This window comes from Elephas maximus, chromosome 25, assembly GCF_024166365.1.
Source record: "Elephas maximus indicus isolate mEleMax1 chromosome 25, mEleMax1 primary haplotype, whole genome shotgun sequence".
NCBI classification, from domain to species: domain Eukaryota; kingdom Metazoa; phylum Chordata; class Mammalia; order Proboscidea; family Elephantidae; genus Elephas; species Elephas maximus.
This window is the reverse complement of record NC_064843.1, coordinates 33721162-33733493: the sequence shown is the minus strand read 5'-3', so window position 1 is coordinate 33733493 and position 12332 is coordinate 33721162. Positions and strand designations below refer to the sequence as shown.

Here is a 12332-nt window from a genome sequence, read left to right as displayed (position 1 = left end):
ACTCAGAAATGAGAGTGAGTGAGAATAACGTTACAGGAATAACCCTGAAACCACTTCTATTTCTTAAACTATAAGTAACTTCCAGAGTTTTAATTATTACGAGTAGCCGATTATGTGTAATGCATTTTATAACTGTGGAGCTATATCTTTGGGGAATCTTATGCAGGGCAATTTGCAATCTCTATGGAAGAAAGTCCTGGCAATCTACTTCCAAAAATTAGCCAATGAAAAGTCCTAGCCAATGGTCTGATCCATTGAGCATGGAGTTGCCATGAGTCCAGGGGATGGGGGGGAAGAACAACTTGACAACAGCTAAGAACAACAATCAAAACTATAAATGCATATACCCTTTGGCCCAGATATTTCATCTCGGGGAATTTATACCTTTGTCTCCATACATGTGGAGTCTGTTTGTAAGTAGAGCATTGTTTGTAGAGTACAAAAGATTGGAAACAACCAACATGTCCGTCCATAGGAACTGATGAAACAAACTATAGTACATTCATAAAAGGAATACCGGGCAGCAGTATAAATAAATACATAAATTACTTTCATGCCATTGTATAAAATGTGTTGAATGACACCCAAAATATGTGTAGTGAAAAAAGTAAGGTGGAGAATTGTTCAAGTGCTTCCTTTTGTATGTTGTTGTTGTATACTATTGAGTCTATTCCAACTCATAGCAACTCTACAAGACAGAATAGAATTGGCCCATAGGGCTTCCATGGCTGTAATCTTTATGGGAGCAGATTGCCAGGTCTTTTGTCCCATGGAGCAGCTGGTGGGTTCGAACTGCTGACCTTTTGGTTAGCAGCCAAGTGTTTAACCATTGTACAATCAGGGTTCCTTTCTTTTTGTATGAAGGAGTTGAAATAAGAATCTATATTCAGATTTGCTTATATAGGCATAAACAAAGCCTGAAAGGATTCATAAGAAAGTGAGAGTAGTGATTACTGATGGAACCTGGACTGATGAAGGACAAGAATTTGAAAGAGAGTTTGTATTATATATCTTTTATATAATTTCTAGTGTTTGAACCATGTGACAGCACTATTTAAAAATAAAATTACAAAAAGTTAGGTGAGTGAAGTGGAGTTCCTGGATTGAGAGACTTTTTATTTACTTGAGCTCTTTATCCTTTATAGGGTCACTATGAGTCAAAATCAACTAGATGGCAATGGTTTTACTACTTATAACCTCCATTCCCTTAATCTCTGGGGCTAAATTCCTCCCCTTTCTCTTTTTCTCTGCGCTGGACTGAGTTTCAAAAGAAGCCCTGGCTGCTAACCCAAAAGTCAAAGGTTCAAACCCACCAGCTGCTCTGCAGTTGTAAGATCTGCTGTAAAGATTACAGCCTTGGAAGCCCTATGGGGCAGTTCTATGAGTCGGAGTTGACTTGACAGCAACGGGTGGAGTGAATTTCAACCCACAAGAGGCATTTATTAGATATGTTTAAATTATAGGGAACAGGGTTAGGTACTGGGTTCCCAAGGGAAAGGAACAGGACATATAATCCCCTGTTCTTGAAGTGGTCCAGGTGGATTTTAACACTCTTCTCAGTGGCTAGGACAGGAGTAAAAATGTTCCCCTTTCTTTCCCACTTCTCCTCTCTCATAATCTTGCAAAATGCTGGAAATGTATTGGAATTCCTTAATTCCAGTTCTCCCCCCGTCCCCCCACCTCACTTGGAGAGCAGCTAAGGCCTGGGGAGCTCAGGAACATTCTATCAGGCCCAGACTGGAGAGACCTCAGGCCAGGGCCAAGACTCAACCCGCTTCCCTCAGGCCCCTGGCACCTTGTCTGGGTTCTTGGACCTCTTCTGCTACTGTGACTGTGGTTTCCTGCTTCCTGAGTTCTCACACTCAGCTTGGTGCTGCAGAGATCACACCACAGTTCCTGCTTTGGGGACTGGCATGCTCAATCTTGGTGATACTCTGAGTTCACCAGTTGAGAATCACAGCTAAGGGGGTTGCTTTTCTGTTCTAGTTTTCCCCTTGAAAGGCTCATTATAAATGCCTTAGGTTTGCTTAAGGAAGGAGTATAAAGGTTTGTTAAATAGAAATTGAGAAATTCAATTTCCTTATTGAATATTCTATCTCATGTTAGGTTTTTAGTTCTGCTTCTCATTAGCCACGGACATTTTGATTTCTCTAGACAATGAATCTAGTAAGAAAGCAATCAGAATATCAGTTGTATAGAGCTTTTCAGTTTCCAGTATATTTTCCCATTCATTAGTTAATTTAAATTTGGGGATTCTGTGAGTGAGGGTAGATATAATCCCATTTCAAACCAAACCTAGTGCCATTGAGTCGATTCTGACTCATGGCCAACCTGTAAGACAGAGTAGAACCACTCCGTAGAGTTTCCAAGGAGCACCTGGTGGATTTGAACTGCTGACCCTATGGTTAGCAGCCGTAGCACTTAACCACTACACCACCAGGGTTTCCTAATCCCATTTTACAGTCAGAGAAAACTAATGTTTAGTGAGGGCAGGGACTCTTCCATGAAGGTATTAAATGCCTCTTGTGCTACTGTACAGATTGTGTGAATACAGGATTTCATTTTGAACCTGTTATCTCATGGACTGAGCCTATAGTTTTGAGACAGATAATTAACAGGGCAGATTCTACTCTCTGGAGTTGAATCTGCTATTCACTTATTCATTCATTCACAACTATCAGTCGAATGCCTATTATGTGCAAAGAAAGGCTCTGCCCAGGAAAAAATTGGAAGATTGAGATCAATTATTCATGAGATGCTGGGGAGACTCTTCAAGTTGAAAATGGATGCTGCTAAAGAGACAGTGGTAAGATCTGGGTTTCAGATGAGAACTTAAGCAAACTGGAACTCTGGTTAGCAGCCCATGAGAGTCTGGGTCAGAAGAAGCTGGCAAATAAGGGTTTTGCTGCTTTTTTAATCAAAAAGAGCTTAGCTCCTAAGGTACTTTATTCCTATCTGCATCAGGTTATTTTTGCCTGGCCATTGTCAATCTCCCCCCGCCCCAACCATGGGGAGGATAACCTTAGGGGCAAATTTTTTTTTCTCCTGGCAGCCAGGACTCATTCATGTGACCTGAGATTGGCCAATCAACAGCAGCTCCTGGCCAGGACTTTGCCTCTTGAGTAAGTGACTCAAAGACAAAGGGATGTTAGGATTGAATTCCAGTAGTGGTGTGTGGTGCTGCAGGCAGCAGAGGCAGCTGCTTCTTGCTTCTTGGCCCTCTGAAACTGCCCTCCTGTCCATTCGTTTGCCAAGCCTGCCTCCTGTCAATGCTTCAGGCCTGTGTCATGGATTTAATTTTGTTCCCCAATTCCACTTGGCTAGGCCATGACTCCCAGCATTGTGTGATTACCCACAATTTTGTCATCTCATGTGATCTTCCTATGTGTTGTAAATCCTGTCTTTTTGATGCTGATGAGATGGGATTATCAACAAGTATGGCAATCAGTGACAGGTATGGGAGTGAGGCAGGACTCCACCGCATGATTAGATTTTATCTTGGTTCAGTCTTTTTTTGAGATATAAAAGAGATAATTGAGCAGGGAGACATGGGGACCTCATAACACCAAGAAAGCCACACTGGGAGCAGAGCTCATCCTTTGGACTGGGGGTTCCAGTGCTGAGAAGCTCCTCAACCAGGGAAGATTGATGACAAGGACCTTCCTCCAGAGCTGACAAAGAGAAAGCCTTCCCCTGGAGCTGATGCCCTGAATTGGGACTTGTATCCTACTAGACTGTTAGAGAATAAACTTCTCTTTGTTAAAGCCATCTGCTTGTGGTATTTCTGTTACGGCAGCACTAGATGACTAAGATGGCCCCCAATTTTGTAATATGTTTCTCTCTTTATGATATAGTGTCGATGCCTGTATTTGAAACAGACAAAAAGAATACTAACTTACAAATAGTGATGATTTCTTTACCAGACTGTGAACTCCTCCAGAAAAAAAAAAAGCACGGCCTAAATCTCATTCTGCTCTGTGTCTTTGGTGCCCGTCTCATCCCTGGCTCTCAATACTTGCAGATGAATCAGTAAGGTGGGCTACAGAGTCTGGGATTCTTGGTATTACTGTAGTTGTGGGGCAAAAATCCTCTCTATGCAACAAGAGTCAGTAGCATTTGAGCAATTTCACGTAATGAGCGTAAGCCCAGAGGATGCTGGGAAGGTCCTTTCTTCCTGTATTTGAGCACTTGGCTCAGTTCATAAAGGTGATTCTTGTCCTCACATTGCTAGAGCTTTTGTCCCTGGTTCCCAGTACCTCAGCCTGAGGGCTGCTGCCTGCCCTGCCTGCTTCAGCTGAGAGTACCCTCTTCAGTTTCCAGCCCTGATTTGGAAAGCACTTCACCTATGAACTCAGATCATAGAAAATAATCTATTAACTTTTTTCAGTAACCTTTTCTTTCATTCCTTCCACAGATGCTCATTGAACAACTACTATTTGCTAGGTTCTGACAACTCAGTAGTGAATGGGAAGGATACAAATACAATCAAGAGAACAACAATGACAAAAAAAAAAATTATGAATTGTGTCGAGTGCCTTAGGGGAGGCATGAGATCGAATAGAACACTTCTAGACAATGTGGCCAAAGAGGATCTCACCGAGGCGACACTCAAACTGAAATCGGCATGCTGGAGTCAGTTTTGTAAAAAGCAACAGCCTAGGCAATGGCCCAGAGGCTGGAAAGAGCTTGGAAAGAGTCACGGAAACTGAAAGTGTGGCCACAGGATGAGCAAGGTGGGAGGGATGCAGATAGAGATTGATAGGTCATTTTCAGCAGGACAGTGACATGATTACATTTTAAGAAGTGCAAACTGGCTGCCCTGTCTTTTTAATGTAAAATAAACTCGCTCTTGCTCTCACAAATAACAAATGTTTAGCCTTTTTCCCTGGAACTTCCCAAATCCCACTGGGAAAACTTAGGCCATTTTTGTGTGGCTGCAACTCAGACTTTGGCCCCAGGAGCAAAATGCAACTCCTCTCCTCACCAGCAATCGGAATTCTTTCCTAGGAGTTAAAGAGGCAAAACAGAGGGTGGGAGGAAGCTTGACTTTTTTTGCAGACTTGAAAGGCCCAGAGAGTGTGGGGAGCTGGATGAGTGAGAACTGCAAGAAAGGCAGGTTAGGTCTAGGCTTGGAAAAGCCTGGTAGGTAGATAGGCTGGAGTGAAGATTTAGATCTTAATCCAAGAGCAGCTTTGAGTTTTGAGAAACTCCCAGTCTGTATGTGAAGAATGGATTGGAAGAGGAAAAACTAATGGGGTGGAGGAGACCACCGTCTTCTGGGAGATAGTCATGGTGGCCTAGACCGGAGTAGTGGCACTGAGATGGAAGGAATTGAGAGGCTTCGAGATGCACTTAGGAGGCAAAATTAACAGGCAATGGACAGTGTTCAGTCCCCGGCCTCGTGTTTGCTCAGTGGTTACGCATGAGCGGGGACTTCGTGTTCTGTAGCCTGGCGCGGGCCGGGTTCCCGCGCGTCAGGGCAGTGGGCGTGGCCCGCGCGAGCCGTCGCTACGGTGATCGAGTGGGGCGGGGCCGAGGGCGGGGCAGCTGGGCGCTGCGTCACTCGGTGGTGGCGATGGTGCGTGTGTGTGGGGGGCGGAGGATACGCTGGGCGCGTCCCGGGGGTCACGTGGTGCGCAGCACGCAGAGTCCTTCTGTCGGTTGGTCCTGGAGCGGCGCAGCCGGAGCGGGGCCGTGAGGTGAGCTCGCGGCGAGGCGCGGCGAGGCGCAGCCGGCTGGAGGGGCCGGGTCGGGCCCGCGCCGTGCGCGCGCCGTGCGGGCGGGGACGGTGACGGTGACGGACGCCACCACTGCTCAGGTCTCTTGCCCAGCCCCACTGCCCGCCTGGCCCCGCTCGCCCAGCCCAGAGGGAGGCCGGGGACCACTGCTGAGAGCGTGGCGGGCGTGCGAGCGGTGCCCAATCCCCGGGGCTGCCCGCGGGAGTGACGGCTCCTGCGGCCAATCAGCGTCGCCCGAGGGGGCTGGGCCGCGGGGTGCGGGCCCGAGGCGCGGAGCGGGCTGTGTGTGGGGGGGTGGGTGGTAAGGGCTAGGGTTCTAACCCGAGTCGTGTGGCCCCCGAGTCTCACCGCCAGCCGCGGTTTTTGCCTTGTGCTTTGGGAACGCGTTTTCTTTTATTGACCCTATCCTATTTTGGGAAGCACACCCCTTTCTCAAATCCCCAATATGGGAGTGCCCCTTTTATCTATAGTTTTAAAAATATGGGCAGGGTACCCTCTTTCTTATTCTCCATCCCTGGGGTTTTATTTCAGTTTCCAAATCTTCCCCAAGCTGAGGGTGTACCTCCTCCTAGCCCCCTAAACTGGAAGCACACTTCCATTCTTGAGCCTCTCAATCTGGGTATGCATTGCCTTTGAAATTTGGGGGTTCACCTGGTTGACGAATCCCTCAAATCTGGATCCAGTATCCGAAGTTTTGGGGTACTTCTTGTAGTCATACAAATTCAAGGAAGAATTTTCTTCTCTGTGCTTTCCAGAGTTTTTAAATTTTGGGATCGCTTCCTTTCCTTTGCCTTTCAAATCTGAGGCTGCACCCCGTTTCCACAGTCTCCTGAAAATGAAATCCAAATCTTGAAGTTTAGGAGCACTTACTTCCAGTTCCACAAAATTTAGGAATTCACTGCCTTTTCCAGTTACTCCATTCTAGGGTTTGAACCTTTCTCAAGAGTTCCCCAAGCCAAGCTACCTTGTTTCCTGGGAAGATTATTTTCATCTGAGAGTGTATTTCTTGCCTGTGCTCCCAAAGTGTATGAAATGCACCTTTTTTTCCTTATTGATGCTTTTTTCACATCTAGGGGCACACCTTTTTCATGAGTCCCTTCATTTCTGGGCGCTGATCCGTGGTTCTTGAGCTTGTCTCCGTTCCACAGTTCCTTACCCTTTTTAGCTTTTCTGCTCTCCAAGGAAGACATTTTTATTCCTCAGTTTTCTTCCCTCTTTGAAACGAGATTTCCTTCTAGGTGCTCTCACTCTCTGGTTGAGTGCACCCCATTTCCTCTTCCTTCCCCTGGTAAGTGCGTATTTTTCTTCAACACACCAATTTGTGCTTCTGTGGACCTTTTTTTGAGCATACTTCCAATAGTCATACCTCCTGAATTCTCCCCCTCAAGTGAGGTCCCTGAAGATTGAATCTTTTATCTTTCTGCTTTCTGTGTACTTACTTGACTTGTCCTATCCCTGGTTTCTAACCACTTTGAGCATTGCTCTACTTACTGAGTGGCTGAAGAGATTTTCCCTTCTTTCCCCTTGCCGCTTGTGGTGGCCTCAGGTCAGGACTGCCTGGCCCCCAGTGCTAAATTCAAAATGAAAAGGAATCCCCTTGCATTTCTTTGGTTATCCACAGGGCTCTTAATCCTCCTGGTGGCTTGCTTTCTGTAAGATTCTGGCTAGGTAGATAGCTTTCTCCTTTGCTTTATCTTCCTGCTGGAAAAAAACCTCAAGAGAATTTTCAAGTTCTGCTTTCAACCCATAAGCTTCTTCCCTACGTAACTTCTTCCTTTTATCAAGAAAAGAGGCCATTGAAGGACTCTTTTGGTCATTCTTTTTGTCCTTGTTCCAGGGGTGGGGTGGGGTGAGGGAGGGATACTTTCTTTCCCTGATCATCCTCTCTCGTAAACTGCCAAGCTTCCCCCGACCCCCCTCCCCCACTTTAAAATCGACAATACCTTGCCTCTTGTCTCTTAAGAGCCTCTCAGTAGGTTCTTTCTTTTGTATTTCCCTCTGACTTTCCAGATCTTGGAGCCCTGGCGGTGCAATGGTTAAGAACTTGGCTGTTAATCAAGAGGTTGGCAGCTCAAATCCACCAGCTGCTCCTTGGAAACCCCATGGGGCAGTTCTCCTCTGTCCTATAGGGTCACTATGAGTCAACTTGATGGCAACGTGTTTGGTTTAATTTCTTTTTTTCCCCAGACCTTACTCAGGACTTCTCCACCTGAACCCCCAAGCAGATTTTTTTCTCCACAGCTGGAATTCCAAGTGCTTAAGGGATAGTGACACCTCTGACCTTTCTCCCTCTTGGGAAGTACTTGAGTGTGCAGCTGTATGAGTCCTCACTGGGAGAGAGAGTTGGGGCCTGAGAAGCTGCACTGTCAGGACAAGGCAGGAAAATACTGCATTTTTAGGACCAAGTCCTTCTGAATCTCATTTGGAGACTGGATGTTTGCCAAGCACCTGCTTCTTAGGGATGCTGGGGGATTTAATGATACTCCCAGGAACCTGTAGGAATTAATGGGGCTTGTGGAGAAGTGCTCTGAACTGAGTGTTAGAACGTGAATAAAATTAACCATTATTGTATTTTCAGAGCAACTAAGTTGTTTTACATTTTACATACAATGAAAGCAACAGAACTAAGTTGTGTCATTTCAGGAAGTGAAATAGACCTTAAGTTTAGATCATGTGGTCGTTACTAAACAGCAAATTCACAAAAAAATATCGGTGGTCTCGCTGAGCAGTATCTAATAAAATATAGTCTACAGAAAGTTAACAGGTACTTTGTCTCTTTATTTGCCTGTTTAGTACTTTTCCCCTGTGTTTCTTTCTGTGTTGCTGAACACCAGTGCTTCTCAGACTGGACTGTGCCTACAGATCACCTTGGGGCTGTTGTTAAAATGCTGACTCTGACTTGACAGGTTTAAGGTAGGGTCCTGGTGGCATCCCAGGTGATGCTAATGTTGCTGAACAATGGTTTGAGTAGTGAGGTTCTAGGTACGTAGGGAAAGATTTGTCTGTGAAAATAGGAAGGTGGTGGTAGGCCTTACACTGGGATATTGTTTTCCATTTGCTCTTATCCAGACACACATCCATTAAAGTTTGTACAAGGCCATGGTCGCCTTTTGAGAACTATTAATACTCAATTACAGTTAATCTTGCATTAGTGTTGTAAACCATGGCCCAGATTTTCCAGGAGCTTCATTTCTTACGTATATTGACAAATTTAAGCACTTAAATATGTTTTTATTGTGAACATAATTCTTGACATAGAATTATTCTACTAAGTACTGTATAGCTGATAGAGTAATCCGCCAGCCTGTCTCTGGTTCCTCACCTGTCAGCCTGCCATGGGTAGGGAGTCCGGGATACCCCAAATCAGCAGGGTCATAGGTGTTGGTATTTCCAGGAAGTCCTTCTTGGTTTTCTGAGTTCGGTAAATTGGCCTGGGCAAGGCCCGGGTAAAGGTAGGTGCCTGAACCTTGAATGGAAGCTGCTGCCTTGTCTCTGTATGGGTCCTCCAGAAAGGCAAAAGCTGGTGGAAAGATGACATTTCTTGATGGTTTTGTATCCACATGTCTAATCTAGTCTTATGTCTTACTGGATTTTTCCTTTCTGAACGTCTTAAATCATCTGTACCTGTTTCCCTGGCTGTCACCTGTCATGGCCCTTTTCCATCATGATCCTATTCCAGGCCCTAATCAGGACAAACCTGATGACTAGACTGTTTTGTTCCCCCTCTGCTCCCATCCTTCACATAAATGTCAGATCCTCTTCAGTAACTGATTTGATCTGTGTTTGGCTGTACTCCCAGCTCTTCCACTCACTGGCTGCGAGACCTCAGGCAAGTCACTTAATGCTACTGGGTCTAGTTCTTCCCATTTGCAAAATGAAGGGCTGATTATCTCCAAGGTCTGGCCTGCTCTGAGTTTTTGTCAGTACCTTGGTTTGAAACCCAGTGTCTGGGAGCTTGTTGTAGCTGATCTGATTTCCTTCACGTGCTCCTTTGGGCAGTCTGCCAGTCATTGCCTTGTCCACGTCACTTCTGCCACTGTCTTTTTTCTAGCCAAAGCAGCCAGCTTGTCCTCACACCCAACTTCAGCATTCTTTTGCCACCATGTTCTCTGCCAGTGCCATGCTGTGTTTAATTGAAAACAGCCTAAAATTCTCAAGAAAGTCTTCACTGAGTTCTTCATTCAACATTAGCTATTTCCCCCATCACTGAGAGGGAGGCTACAGCATGCATATAACCGTGTTTATTTGTAAGTTTTCTTATCACGTATATATTTTAAAAATGTTTTCTCCTCCCATCCACCCCAGCATTGTATTTTGCTTTGAATTACCAAGGCAGATGCATGCAGTTTAAAGGTGAAGCATGTAGTTTGCCTTTGGCTAGAGTTTGAGGAAAGAGATTAATACTTTCAGCCCTCTTCTCCCAAGGTCTCCCTTATCTGTGGGAAATTAGCTAACTGGAACTTCTTCCTGGATTTAAAAAACAAACAAACAAACAAACAAAAACAACTGATTGCTGTGGTGTAGATTCCGACTCCTGGCGACCCCCTGTGTATCGGAGTAGAACTGTGCTCCACAGGGTTTTCAGTGACTGAATTTTTTGGAAGCGAATCACTGGGCCTTTCCTCTGAGGTGCTTTTGGGTGCCTTCTAGTTAGCCGCCAAGTGCATTAACTGTTGACACCACCCAGGGACTCCCCTGAATTTTAAAGGTACTTAAATTTCCAATCTGGAATTTGTATCCCAAGGACAAACACCATTTAACAATTACTTCCAAGTGTTCTCCCTCTTAGGAACACATGCACAGCCACAAAACCCTAGACAAGAAATTGCTGAGGGCAATAATAAGAAATTTAGATTTCAAATAAGTTCAACAATGAACAGTAATAGTTCTTTGAGAACACCTGGTTATTCTCAAAGGCAGTTGCTGGCGCTGCCTAGAAATCAGGGTGCAAAGGGTATATATAATCTTACATTTATCCCTTCCAAATCTTTCTGGGAAGTCATATGGGGAAAGTTTACATTTTTTTTTTTGATAAGCATTTTTTGAGCCAAAATGTGTGCTTCATCTGTTTCCCTGGTTAGATCGTAAACTTGGAGAAAGGGGAAGTGTTGTCCATGTCATGGTCATCTCTCAATGACTGCCCCTTACGGGTTGTTGACTGACTAACCATGGGGTGATCTAATTGAAATTCAAACCCCGATTTTTAATACTGCTTTGACCGGAATTTGGATTGGTTAGATCTTGGGTTAGATCTCTAGTCATACTTTTCTTTGGCCAAATAATGGAAGTAATGAGCTGCAGAAATCTCGTAAAATTTTAGGAGCCTGGTATGGTATGAGTCGCCAAGTGTAAATATAGGGAGGTTGTAAGAAAGGGAGGTGGAGCCTGAATGAGTGGACTTTGGGCATGGAGGGAGGGAGGGGAGAGACGAGGAAGGATTTAAAATGATGGTTTTATTCAGTGACAGCTTATCTGTGTCAGAAGCAGAATCCTGGGATTTTAAATACTGACTCTCAGGCATCTTTTTTTTTTTTTTCCGTTTGTGTTTTTATGTATGTGAGGTCATACAATATTTGTCCTTTTGTGATTGTCTTATTTCACTCAGCATAATGTCTTCAAAGTCCATCCATACTGTAGTTTGTATCAAGATTTCATTCCTTCTACTGGCTGAGTGGTATTCCACTGTAGGTATGTACCACATTTTGTTTATCCATCCATCTGTTGATGGGTATTTAGATTGTTTCTACTTTTTGGCTATTGTGAATAGTGCTGCAGTGAACATTGGTGTACAGATCTCTTTTTGAGTCTCTGCTTTCAAGACTTTTGGGTATATACCTAGGAGTGGAATTGCTGGGTCACATGGTAGTTCTATTTTCAGTTTTACGAGGAGCTGTCAGACTGTTTTTCCACAACAGCTGTACTATTTTTCTTTCCCACCAGCAATGGATAAGGGTTCCAGCTTCCCCACATCCTCACCAACGTTTGTTATTCTGTTTTTTTTTTTTTAAGTCTTAGCCATCCTCCCAGAAAAACCCAGTGCCATTGAGGAGATTGCAACTCATAGTAACCCTACAGGACAGAGTAGAACTGCCCCATAGAGTTTCCAAGGAGTGCCTGGCCGATTCGAACTGCCGACCCTTTGGTTAGCAGCCATAGCACTTAACCACTATGCCATAGGGCCATCCTAATGGGAGTGAAATGGGAGCTCATCGTAGTTTTGATTTGCATCTTTCTGATGGCTAATGATATCGAGCATCTTTTCATGTGTTTGATGGCCATTTGAGTGTCCTCTTGGGTGACTGTGTGTTCAAGTCCTTTGTCCCTGTTATGATTCGCATTTGTCTTTTTGTTGTTAAGCTGTCGAAGTTTTACATATATATGCTTCGCCAAGATGTTCTCCCAGCCAGTAGCTTGTCTTTTCACTTTTTTGGTAAAGTCTTGATGAACGAAAGTTTTTTGATTTTTATGAGGTCCCATTTATTTTGTCTTTTGCTGTTTGTACTTTTGTTATTGTATTAGCTAATCCATTGTTCAAAGCTAGGCCTGACAGCTTTGTCCCTGCTTATTCTTCTAAGAATTTTATGGTTTTAGTTT

The 12332-nt window shown here is 44.5% G+C and overlaps 1 protein-coding gene across 6 annotated transcripts in view; it reads left to right on the top strand.

Moving 5' to 3' along the window:
• The first annotated feature begins 5596 nt into the window (after positions 1-5596).
• PHF20 (PHD finger protein 20) overlaps positions 5597-12332 on the top strand; it is a 147156-nt gene continuing 140420 nt past the window's right edge. For 3 of the 6 annotated variants that reach the window (XM_049868735.1, XM_049868734.1, XM_049868729.1), the window contains exon 1: positions 5597-5699. The gene's annotated coding sequence lies outside the window, so the exon portion shown is untranslated. Of the gene's footprint in view, positions 5700-5755; positions 5819-12332 lie in introns of those variants that run through there. The other 3 variants (XM_049868730.1, XM_049868732.1, XM_049868733.1) reach the window with 3 other exon arrangements.